The 13433-nt window shown below is 41.0% G+C and overlaps 1 long non-coding RNA gene across 4 annotated transcripts; it reads left to right on the forward strand.

Moving 5' to 3' along the window:
* Nucleotides 1–261: 261 nt before the first annotated feature.
* LOC147378146 (uncharacterized) lies at nucleotides 262–5454 on the forward strand. Of its 4 annotated transcripts, none has more exons than XR_015151440.1 (3): nucleotides 262–785; nucleotides 899–1139; nucleotides 4862–5454. It is a non-coding gene; the product is annotated as an uncharacterized LOC147378146 (long non-coding RNA). The 4 variants fall into 4 exon arrangements; XR_015151441.1 differs by adding an exon at nucleotides 2936–3155 and having other exon boundaries at nucleotides 782–1139; nucleotides 4866–5454; XR_015151439.1 differs by having other exon boundaries at nucleotides 782–1139.
* The last annotated feature ends 7979 nt before the right edge of the window (nucleotides 5455–13433 follow it).

Consider the following 13433-nt stretch of genomic DNA (forward strand, 5'->3'; position numbering starts at 1 on the left):
TAAGTGGTGGAGACAGGATTCCTTGCCATGTTAGTCAAATTACAAAACCTGTGCTTTCCTTCTACTCTTGAAGCCTTGAAAGTTGGCATGGGGTCCTAAAGAGGTCAGCCTTCTCCCAGCCTCACTGGGGGAGGTCAAGCAGCCTCCTTGCTTACTATTAATTAAGAACAAAGCCATTCCTTAGCAAGATGACCTTTTAAGAATAGCAATTAAGAGTCTTCACTTTATAAGATCCAGTCAAACTTGGAGCGGACAAGATAAAGGGAACAAGCTCATTAGCTTAAAAAGCCAGGGTACCTTTGCTACAAAAAGTAATTTTTTTAAAGCCCAATTACCTTAAAAAAAATAATACTACACTTAGGCGGCTTTCTACCTGCATAAGAAACACAACCACAGTGTTACAGCCACACGTGCCAAAGCTCTGTGCAATAATGTTGTTACTTTTCAAGGCACGGAGCAGATGGGGATGGGGCAAAATGCAGCCATCAGTGGAGCAGATATGTATGCACAACTCTTGTCCCAGCTACCCCATATCACAACCAAGAAGAACCCTGGGCCATAGTCAAGCTAGCCTGCAAAGAAAATTCCAGAAATATTTTTTTGGTGTTTATGGTTTTTAAATCCTTACCGTATAACCATCAGTCCTCTTCATTGTGGTCAGAATCATCTATGGCACCTGCTGGGGAGTTCATGAAGGTTTATTTGAAGACATTAGACATCTGCTGGGTTGGAAGACACAGCTGCCTATGGAAAAAAATCACAAGAGTCAGGTGCCAGCCATAGAGGTAGGTCCAACTCACTCCAAGTGACTGCTGTCCCAGGAGCCATCAATTGTTGGCTGCTGCTCCGACTCAAAGTTAAATGAATATGTCATCTGTATTGTCCCACCATGAGCCAGATACCCCTGAGGACCTATCTGCAATGAGCCCTAATTGAATGAAGATTGATGGGAACAGAATTTCCAAGGCCATTTACAGATGAAGGTGCCAGCTTCCTAAGCCATGATTGCCATGAACTGCAAGAGCTAATATTCATCCCTCAAGCCCTCCCTGCCATCACCATGAAGGAGCTTCGTCATTCTTCTCTGGTGACCTTGAACAGCATTTCAGCTGGCCTCCTAAGGCAGAAGGTTAAAGAAGGTAAAGTAACTTTTCCTATTTCTTCCATATTCCTGTTTTATCTTTTACTTTGAAGAGTAACATATTTAGCTGGAACAATTCATGGCAGATGGTGAATTTGGCCATGTTCTTCTTCTATGCCTCTCTTATCTTCTCAGTGACAAGCACATCCCTCCTCTGTGTCACCACCTCATTCATTCCTGAAACCCCTAATGCAAAGAGAAAAGTCATGGGAAAAATCTTTTCATTGATTTTAATGGGAAATGTTTGCAGTTTTTGTAGATAGACAAATATATTCACTGAACCTGGAAAATAAGTTTAAGTCATAAACAGCAACTTGAAAATTTGTACGTAAAATGCAACACAATGAAGGAAGGGGTGAAGCTTACTAGTAGCGATGGGTGATGGAGGCCGAGAGGGGTCACCGTCTGAAAGGTGGTAGAGAGTTTGGTGGTTGATTTTCAGGCAGGCCTTTCGTATCAAAATCAGGCGAGCTTGGTGATAACTTCCTTTTCCTTCAGACTAACACTAGAAGGATCTCCTGATGTGGAAGACACACCTGTAGAAAACGTGGAATCTATAGGTTAAAAAGCTGGGTGAGACTTCCCTAGCGGTCCAGTGGCTTAGACTCAGTGCTCTCGATGCAGGGGGCCCGGGTTTGATCCCTGGTCAGTGAAATGAATTCCACATGCCACAACTACAGACTCCACAGGCCACAGCTAAGACCCGGTGCAGCCCAATAAATAAATATTTTTTAAAAGTGTGTTTGGGGCGGGGAGAGTTTCAAAAGATGAGCAAAAAGCACATGGATTCCACAGACAAAAGAGATATAGAAAATCTAACCTCTTTATCCCCCTTGCTTGACAACACATTCATGCACCAGAGTTTGTGTCCATCCTCAAAGGCATAAATTTAAATTGTCCTACATAGCATTCTCTGACTAGAAATAGAGATTATATCAGTTACCAAGTACCTGTCTGTGCTAAGTACAATGACAAAATTTCACTTACTATTTTGCAGCACACTTGGGGATGAGAAATCCTACTGAGGGAATTGTCATTGTATGGAAAGCAATGTCATTTCCCCAGAGCCCATGGCAGAAGGCATTAAGGGCACAGCTGGGACTGTACAGTGTGTGCAGCCCTCTTCACGGAGCCATGCGGGTCTCCCTTACGTATGGGACTTCTTATTTTCTGCCTTCATTTCCCTGACTCTCCTTTTACGTACAAACTGCCCAGAACTGAGATAGCACCTGACAGGTGTCCCATAGAGGTATGTTTTTATTTACCGAAAAGCATTTGCATTCAAATCAATGGAGAATCCACACACCTTCTAAAATTTCCAAGGCAATGCTTCTCAAAGCATGGTCCTTGACTCAGCATCAAAAAAGTCCCCTTACCCCAGAACTTTCTAGAAATTCAAATCTTCAGGGCTGATCACAAATCTATTGAATAAATCTGGGACAGGAATCCAGCAATTTATGCAAAAACAAGCCCATGGATCCACAATAAAGCTTGAGAACTGCTCTAAGGAATCAGACATTTAACCCAGATGCCCTAATGGACCTTGAATATTCAACCACAAAGGCTCAAAACAAATGCCCCCAGAAAAGAGGCCATATTCTTCTGCGGGCTAATTTGTGTATTAATCTCTCAAAGGGGTTGATAAGCCTATGGTTTACAAGCTTAATTTAACACATGAGCTAATTAGTCATTCTTCACAGTGTTTTATATGTACAGACAAATATGTGAAACTTGAAAGTGTTATCATATTAAGCTGAATCCACTCAAATTACCCAATGGAAATTTGTCCTAAAGGAAATCAGTCCAGGATATTCATTGGAAAGACTGATGCTAAGGCTGAAACTCCAATACTCTAGCTACCTGATGCAAAGAACTGACTCATTGGAAAAGACTGTGATGCTGGGAAAGATTGAAGGCAGGAGGAGAAGGGGAAGACAGAGGATGAAATGGTCGGATGGCATCACTGGCTCAATGGACATGAGTTTGAGCAAATGAGCTGATGATGTACAGGCAAGTATGGCGTGCTGCAGTCCATGGGGTTCTAAAGAGTCAGATATGACTGTAAGTGACTGAACTGAACTGACTCAAATTACCATATGAAGTTAACAAGGTGCTCATTGAAGGCAGATCATCATACTGTCTTCACCTCCATATCCTCATAGCACAGCACAAAACTGGTCCAGAATTAACGCTTGTGGAAAGGGAAATGTGTGGATAGATTTTAAAAATTAATGTGGGGAAAAGGGGAATTATGAATGTGAAGTAGTCTGTATTAGAAAAGCATCTGTGAACTTGCAGCAATACATACTGTTGACCATTGGTTCAGGCCCATTCCAGAATGAAATTTCAGTGGCAGTGAAAGAAAACATATGGTTCCATGGTAATAATATGGCATTGTGTAGACACAACCTAAATTTGAAAACCTCTTCAAACGGAAACCTTGATTCCATCTGTCTCTTAAAAAAGAAAACCTCATAATTGCTTATAATCATGTTCATTTACCATTTTCTCAAATGCTTAACAGCTGGTGGGGGGCGGAGGACAGACGGGCAGGAGGAGACATGGGTAATTAATAAAAGTCGTTCTCCTTCTTTGATTCTGAATGTTATCGGTGTTTAATATGTCAAAACTATGCCCCCATATTCCTCAGATGACTCGCCCCTGACATGTCATAACTGAACCCACTCCTCCAACCCACAGATTCACCCCTAGAGAGTTCTACAGAATGAGTGGGCTCAACCTACTTCTTTTTTTAATTAAATATAGTTGATTTATACTGTCCTGTTAGTTTCAGGTGTACAGTATAGTGATTCGATTATAAATATACACACATTCATTCTTTTATGGATTCTTTTCCCTTATAGGTTATTACAAAATATTGAGTATAGTTCCCTGTGCTATGGAGTGGGTCCTTGTTGCTTATTTATCTTATATAGTATTGTGTATATGTAAATCACAAACTTCTTTTAAAGGACTTTTGGGAGGCTCTAAGAGAGAGACATTTGCAAGGACAATTCAGCTGATGAAAACAATATATGGCAAATATTTAAGTCTTAATATTCCAACTGAACTTCTTTTCAAGACTAGAAATGAAACCAGCAGGGAGTCCAACCTGGGAACACATCTGTTTCTGTAAGAAAATGAAATTGACAAGCACCTAAGCACGTGTGTGCCCATGCACACGTCAGCTCTGGTGCCTTGTTGCACATAGAGTAAAACCTGCCTTGTGGAGGTAGTTTCCTGCCTACCATCTTCTTGAAAGTAGGGGTGAGGACCATGAGCCCAGGTCACTCTTGAGCTTATTGATCATGCACAACCACTCCCTGACTCCAGACTTACAGAACCAGAGTCTATGGGTGGGGCCTAGTGCCCAGGTGATTCTGATTTAAATCAGGGCTCCCATTTCCCTCTCACTCACACCAAGCATGGGTAGTTTGTCTACACCCAGAAGACAGGTCCCTCCCATCCAGTCAGCTCTCTGCAACCATCTGGAGGTAAGGGTTATTCCACAATTTTAAGAGGACAGTAAATGGGCTTGTTGCAAATGGCTGGGCACACATGGTCTAGTAGGAGGACCTGGAGCATTAATTTGACCATAATAATTGGCATTCTGTAAATGGCCATCTCAAGGGGTCCCTGGATGGCCCTCTGGTTCTTCCTCTTCAGAAAATAGTGAAGCTCTTTAGCTTCGTCAGCTAAAAGTCTGCTCTCTGTCCTCAGTCAGACGGAAGTCTCCCATCACTGTCGAGTTCTACTGGAGCTGTTTCTCCCACCTAATCGTCTCCCAAGCCTGTCTGCTCAGTTCAAGCCCCTGTTACCACATAGAAAAATCATCAGTCTCATCACTTCACTGTATGCCTGAAACTCTGCAAATCAACTCTCTGCTGTGCTGTGCTAAGTTGCTTCAGTTGTGTCTGACTCTGTGTGACCCTAAGGACCGTACCCTACCTGGCTCCTCTGTCCATGGGATTCTCCAGGAAAGAATATTGGAGTGGATTGCCACGCTCTCTTCCAAGGGATCTTCCCAATCCAGGGATCGAACCCTGGTTTCCTGCATTGCAGGGAGATTCTTTACCATCTAAGCCACGAGGGAAGCCCCATTAATCAACTCTACTTCAATTTTTTAAAAATGCATAATAATCTGTAATGGAAAAGAATCTGATAAAGAATACAGGTATGTGTATGACTGAATCACTTTGCTGTACACTTGAAACTAACACAACATTGCAAATTAACTGTACTTCAAAAAAATCACAGATGTATGCAAATAAATAAATTTTAAAATTAAAAAATGTTTTAAAAGATTTTTTTAAATATATAAAGAACATAGGACAATTGTCGTATATGCTTATAATTATATGCTGTGTATGAGGAACTCACATTAGGTACAATGATGCAAGTATATCAAAAATGTGTTATTGTTGTGTATTAGTTGCTCAGTCATGTCTGACTCTTTGCCACCCCATGGACTGTAGCCGCCAAGCTCTCCTCTGTCCATTGAATTCTGCAAGCAAGAATACTGGAATGGGTTGCCATTCCCTTCTCCAGGGGATCTTCCTAACCCAGGGATGGAATCCAGGTCTCCTGCATTGTGGTCAGATTCTCTACCATCTGAGCCACCAGGGAAGCCCAAATTTAAAATGAGAGAATTGAATAAGTCAAAATAAAATTCCAAGTTTCTTCATCTTTAGTACTCAGACTTAAGTAGATAGAGTAGAGGTATAATAATAATCATTGAGATTCAACATTCCTGTGAGGGACTAGTGCCACATCTATTTTGTTTTGTAATGAACAAATGGAGGTAAGGAGAGGTTAAGAAACTTGTCCAAGGACACATAGCTGGTCATTGCCGATATAAAGGTTGACATCGGAGTGCTGGTTTGGCAATCAGTGTGACTGGAGTTCAAATCCTGACTTTACCTCTTTCTATAGAATTATTTCATCTCACATGCTAGCAAAGTAATGCTCAAAATTCTCCAAGACAGGTTTCAACAATACATATACTGTGAACTTCCAGATGTTCAAGCTGGATTTAGAAAAGGCAGAGGAACCAGAGATCAAATTGCCAACATCTGCTGAATCACCCAAAAAGCAAGAGAGTTCCATAAAAATGTCTACTTTTGCTTTATTGACTACCCCAAAGCCTTTGACTGTGTGGATCACAACAAACTGTGGAAAATTCTCAAAGAGATGGAAATACCAGACCACCTGACCTGCCTCTTGGGAAATCTGTATGCAGGTCAAAAAGCAACAGTTAAAACTGGACATGGAACAACAGACTGGTTCCAAATTGAGAAAGAAGTACATCAAGGCTGCATATTGTAACCCTGCTTATTTAACTTATATGCAGAGTACATCATGCGAAATGCCGGGCTGGATGAAGCACAAGCTGGAATCAAGATTGCCGGGAGAAATATCAATAACCTCAAATGTGCAGATGACACCACCCTTATGGCCAAAAGTAAAGAAGAACTAAAGAGCCTCTTGATGAAAGTGAAAGAGAAGAGTGAAAAAGTTAGCTTAAAACTCAACATTCAGAAAACTAAGATAATGGCATCTGGTCCCATCACTCCATGGCAAATAGATGGGAAAACAGTGGAAACAGTGACAGACTTTATTTTGGGGGGCTCCAAAATCACTGCAGATGGTGACTACAGCCATGAAATTAAGACGCTTGCTCCTTGGAAGAAAAGGTATGACCAACCTAGACAGCATATTAAAAAGCAGAGACATTACTTTACTGACTAATGTCTGTCTAGTCAAAACTATGGTTTTTCCAGTAGTCATGTATGGATGTGAGACTTGGACTCTAAAGAAGACTGAGTGCCAAAGAATTGATGCTTTTGAACTGTCGTGTTGGAGAAGACTCTTGAGAGTCCCTTGGATGGTAAGGAGATCCAACCAGTCCATCCTAAAGGAAATCAGTCCTGAATATTCATTGGAAGGACTGCTGTTGAAGCGGAAACTCCAATGCCTTGGCCACCTGATGCAAAGAATCAACTCTTTGGAAAAGACCCTGATGCTGGGAAAGACTGAAGGAGGGAGGAGAAGGGGACGAGGATGAGATGGTTGGATGACATCAATGATGCATTGGACATGAGTTTGAGTAGGCTCCGGGAGTTGGTGATGGACAGGAAAGCCTGGCATGCTACAGTCATGGGGTTGCAAAGAGTTGGATACGACTGAGCGACTGAACTGAACTGATGGAATTATTTAACTGCTCTAATTCTCATTTCTCTCATCTAAGAAAGAGGAACAATAATAATAATAAAACTGCTGTGGGGCTAGCTGAATGAATTAACTGCAAAATGCTTGGAGCATTGCTAGTGCGTGATAGGTATTCAGTAAATGCTGCTGTTGTTATTGCCGTGGTACAGTATTCCAAAGGAAATTTATCCCCTTGAGTGCTCTGTGACATGTCTCTGCAAACACCCTACCCTAGGAGCAGCATCCCTTCCCATGAATGCCCAGGGCCCCTGCACTGGCTCCAACCTGAGTGTCTAAGCTGCCTGGTCGGGCAGGGACCATTTCCCCTCTCCCTCCCCTGCGTAATGCATCTCACCCACTCAAGCACAGTAAGAAGAGAGGTCCTGCTGGCTTGGTGGGCACAGTGCCTTCTTAGTGGCCTCTTCACCAAGAATGGATTTTCCTCCACTGAACAGAAATATAGCTGTGGCCACACTTCCTGTCTATGTTAAACATCCTCACCTGCAGCAGGGGCTTCACTCTCTCATCCATCTGCCTGCCCTCACCTCCCACTGGTCTGCGAGTGATGGAAAAAAGCATTTGGTGTGGGAACTACTTATGAAGACTGTTTACCTTCCTCCTGTCTCACAGGGTGTGTGGGTGGCCACAGGCTGCAGAGAAGACAGAAGCCAGTTCACATCTCACCCACATGGCTGTCCTTTCTTTGAACCCTATGATTTCCTCCACCCTAGACCAAGCTCGGCCTCCCCTCTGAACCTTCCCTGCCAACAGGGACCTATAGGCATGCTCCCCTCTCTGAATCCTAGGAGGCTTCTATCATGCTGGTACTGGTGTTTCTGAATCACCTTAACTTCCCAACTAATTTTCACCTTTCCTTCTCCTCTGAGCATTTGGAGAGGAGGGCCATCTTCAAAGAAGAGGCTACACCGGACTTGGTGTGGCTGGAAAGCATTTCCAAAATCCTAACATCAAGGGTAACTTTTTAAATTTTGTTTTATGGAAGTATAGTTGATTTACAATGTCCTATTTCTGCTGTATAGCAAAGTGGTTCAGTTATACATATATACACATTCCTTTTCATATTCTTTTCCATTATGGTTTATCACAGGATACTGAACGTATTTCCATATGCTACACAGTAGGACCTTGTTGTTTATCTACTTTATACATAGTGGTGTGTATATGTTAATCCCAGATCCCTTTCTGCCCTTTCCCTTTGGAAAACATAAGATTATTTTCTATGTCTCTAAGTCTATTTTTGTTTTATAAATAAGTTCATTAGTGTCATATTTTAGATTCCACATATTTGATATCATATGATATTTCTTTATCTGACTTACTTCACTTAGTATGTTAATCTCTGCGACCTGGTCCAACCATGTTGCTGCTAATGACATTATTTCATTCTTTTTTGTGCTGAATAGTATTCCACTTTATATATGTACCACATCTTCTTTATGCATTTATCTGCTGATGGACATTTAGGTTGTTTCCATGTCTTGGCTATTGTAAATAGTGCTTCTATAAACAGGGCAGCATGTATCTTTATGAATTGTAGTTTTATCCATATATATGCTCAGGAATGGGATTGTAGTATCATATAGTAACTGTATTTTTAGTTTTTTAAGGAACCTCCATACTGTTCTCTATAGTGGCTGCACCAATTTTTATTCCCACCAACAACTTGGAAAGGTTGTCTTTTCTCCATAGAGGGTAACTGTTTTTAATACAGGTAAATTCATCTTTTTCATCCACAGTTGTTGGCAAATGTATCAATAAGAACAGCTTTTGGGAAAGGCAATTAATCCAAATCTAAAATACAGTAGGTCTACCTTTCCATCTGGCAACTCCCCTCCAGCTGGCTATCTCAGAAAATCTTTGCATGTGTACACAAAAAGTTGTATTAAGAATCATTCCTGGCATTTATTATTTATAATAGAAAAAGCTGGAAGCCACCCAACATCCATCCCTAGAAGAATGACCAAATTATTTTGCCAATTACTATTTGATTATTTTCTTTAACTTTGCTGAAGTTAAAGAAAATGATGATCTGGATGTTCTGAGAAAGACCTTAAAACAAATTCTTTTAAAACAAGGATTAGCAAACTTTAGAGGGTCAGATGGTAAATATTTTAGTCTTTGCAGGCCATTCTGTCTCTGCTATGACTACTCAATTCTGCCACAGTTGTGCAAAAGCAGCCCACGACAATAACAAACAAAAAAGCATGACTATGTTCCAATAAAACTTTATTTATAAAAACAAGCTTGGGGCCAGATTTGGCCCAGAGGCCATAGTTTGCCAACACCTGAGTTTAAAAAAACAAAGCAAATTCCAGATCAATATGCACAAGCTGGAAAACAAATCTACCCCATTTATATAAAAACAAAATCATAAAGATCTGTATATGTTCTTCACTATGTGTATACATGCATTTATATAAAGTCCTGAAGGATTATGAAAAGTAATAAAATCATCAAGCCACCTTCAAATAATAGTTTGAGAAATATTGACAGCCGTTTCTTTTATTCATGACCTCTATTGTCCTTGACAATTCTAATTGTTTTCAATTAGACAGCAACTCTAACACATTATTCTTTTAAGAAAGGAACTAAATAAGGATTTTCAGCTCCCGCAAAAGAGCAGTTGGCAGACCACCGGGTCTCAGGGTCCTCTCCATATCTCATGGCTCTATCCCAGCATCAGAATAACCCCAGCTAGCCAAAGCAGGGGCCAGAGGCAGCCACAGGGCTGCTGGAGCAGGCACTTTCATACCTGGTCTTTGCTCTTAAAGATTCCCAAAGCCAAAAACAGAAATTCTTTTCTAAAGGGCAACTTATTTGAAGTATTAATTAAAATGCAAATTACTCCAAGATGGCTTGGCTTTTAAACATTTTCTCTGAAGTTTCCATGAATATAAAGCATATGACAGGCTTCTGTTTAGAATGATCTGCATGCGTGCTCACAGTTGAAAAATTGCTTGATTTTGAAAATAACAAGGAGGGCAGTAAATGCCAAGCAAGGCAGCCAGAATCCTTTAGCAAGAGCTGTTCTCCTTCAGGAGGACAAAGGAGTAAAAGGGTTGAAAAACCACATGATCTGCTAAGACTCAGCTTCTAGCAGGGTTTTTTGAGGGGGTGGAGTTTGCCAGCCACAAAGAAGGGGAACCAAGTTACCAGGTTGGACCTCCCAGCTTTAAAGCAGTTGGAAACTTCTGTCAATGTACATTTGGGTTGCTTCCAGGTCCTAGCTGTAGTAATAGGGCTGCAATAAACATTGGGGTTCATGTATCTTTGTCTATTATTTTTAATTGGAAGATAATTGCATAACAATGTTGTGTTTGTTTCTGCCATACAACAACATGAATCAGCCATAAGTATACATATGTCCCCTCCCTCTTGAACCTCCCTCCCGCCCCTCCCTATCTCACCCTCTAGGTTGTCACAGAGCACCTGATTGAGTTCCCTGTATTATATATTAACAGCAACTTCCCATTAGCTATCTATTTTACATATGGTAATGAATATCTTTCAGTGCTACTCTCCCAATTCGTCCCACCCTCTCCTTCCCAAGTTAAGTCCAAAAGTCTGTTCTCTGTGTCTGCGTCTCTATTCTTTCCCTGCAAATAGAATCATCAGTACTATCTTTCTAGATTCCATGTATACACATTAATATATGATATTCGGGGTTTTTTTTTCTCTTTCTGACTTACATCACTCTGTATAACAGGCTCTAGGTTCATCCACCTCACTAGAACTGACTCAAATACATTTCTTTTTCTGGCTGAATAATATTCCATTGTATATACCTACCACAACTTCTTATTCATTCATCTGTTGATACACATCTATGCTGCTTCCATGCCCCGCTATTGTAAATAGTGCTGCAATGAACATTGGAGTACATGTGTCTTTTTCAATTATGGTTTCTCAGGAGGGTATATGCCCAGCAGTGGATTTCTGGCCCAGCAGTGGATTTCTGGGTCATATGGTAATTTTGCTCCTAGTTTTTTAAGAAATCTCCATATTTTTCTCCATAGTGGCTATATTGCCACTAACGGTGCAGGAGGGTTCCCTTTTCTTCACACCCTCTTCCAGCATTTATTGTTTGTAGATTTTTTGATGATGGTCATTCTGACTGGTATGAAGTGATACCTCATTCTGGTTTTGATTGATACTTCTCTAATAATGAGTGATGTTGAGTATTTTTTTTTTTACATGTTTGTTAGCCATTTGTATGTCTTCTTTGGAGAAATGTCTGTTAAGGTCTTCTGACCATTTTTTTATTGGGCTGTTTGCTTGTTTTTTTATATTGAGGTGCATGAGCTGCTCCTATATTTTGGAGATTAACCCTTTGTCAGTTTCTGTATTTGAAAATATTTTCTCCCTTTCTGAGGATTGTCTTTTCTACAACATGATGACTAACTTCCCACCCTCTTCTTCCTGAGTCAGGGGAAAAAAGGAAGCTGTAAACAAACATGAAACTCATGAGAGGGAGGGAGTGAACCCATCATAACCTTTAAGGAAGAAGCAAAAAAAAAAAAGACTCACTGTTCTTTTTTGCACTCACATCTTTTTTGCACCAGATGCTGAGTGTATTTTCTTGACATCCTTGTCCCAGTTTTACCTAATACTCTCCACAATCCTAAGAGACAGGAATTAACATTCCTAACTGATGGGGAAGTAAACAAAACAGAAAAGTTAAGAAATTTGGTCCAGGGTCACAAAATTAAAGGGCAAAGGAAGAGAATGAAAAGAAATAATAATAACAGCTTTGATGATTACAACATCTGTTGAAGAGGGTACAATATAATCCAGTATATCACTTCCCTTACTTCACTTAAAGGATCTCTTAAGCAACAAGGCCCAGGAGAGGAACTTCCCCAGGAAGTACCAGTGGTGGGGACTGACATGCTAATCTCTAGGTCAGGAATGCAGAGCTGGACCAGGACTAGAACTCTTGCACTACACAATGACCAGATGTTCTTACAAGAGGGGTGGCTGAAACAGGTCTACCCACCAGAATTTCAGCATCTAAATAACTCCCCCACCAGGACACTACCTTTCTGGTCCCTGATAACAAACTCCCTGATATTTCAATATTTACCTACTAGTTATTAGTAGCCTCACATGTTGCTAATGAGTAGACCTTTTGTTTGGGGGTGTTTTGTTGTTGTTGTTTTTAATTAGAATATAATGGCTTTATAGTGTTGTGCTATTTTCTGCTGCATACGACCCAGCAATCCCACTCCTGGGCATATACTGAGAGAAAACCATAATTCCAAAAGATATATGCACCCCAATATTTATTGCAACACTAATTACAACAGCCGGAAGCTTTTGTTTTCATCATCAACCCTGATCACCACTGCCTCAGGCCAATTAGTTGAAACTGTCACTTTTTATGGCAATTTGGAGTTATTGGTTGAGGGACCTCTTTCTCTTTAAACCCCATATCCTGTCCCAACACACTCACATTTGTTTTTCTTGGGCTGATCCTATGACAACCCAGATGTTCCCCACCAAGTATCTCTTCATTCAAAAGCAGCTCCTGAGCTAGCTTATGTATACTTTACATGACGTCCTGAACAGCAAACAGCTCTAAGTTTTTCCTTTGTCATTTTGGTTCTCAATGTCCCTCTTGGCTTCTCACCCCAGAGAGCTGCTGGTCTGCTCCCATAGGAATCCCCACTTCCCAGGCTCCTCCCTCCTGGATTTCAGTCTCCTCTCTCTGTATTGTTTAGAGGAATTCTCCCCTCCCAGCACCTCTTCTGTACTTGTGGCTGTGTGCATCCTGTACACAATGAATATCAAGGAATATCAGTAAACAAAGGTTATCACATCCATCAAGCCATCAGCCACTGCAACCGCACCCATAGGTGCACCCTGAGGGGATTCAGGATGTAGAGAAAAGGGATACTGGCCCTAGATAGTTAAGATGCATATCAAAGAATGTTTTCAATGAGCCCAGACTCTTGCATCTTCCCATACACAAAAAAAGATGTCACTCTTTCTTGTGAAAAAAGTGATGTCGCTCAGTTGTATCCATGAGACACCATGGACTGTAGCCTACCAGGCTCCTCTGTCC

The sequence above is a fragment of the Bos grunniens genome, chromosome 2, assembly GCF_055505025.1.
Source record: "Bos grunniens cultivar Pamir isolate PY7600 chromosome 2, Bosgru_T2T1.0, whole genome shotgun sequence".
In the NCBI taxonomy this organism is placed as follows: Eukaryota; Metazoa; Chordata; class Mammalia; order Artiodactyla; family Bovidae; genus Bos; species Bos grunniens.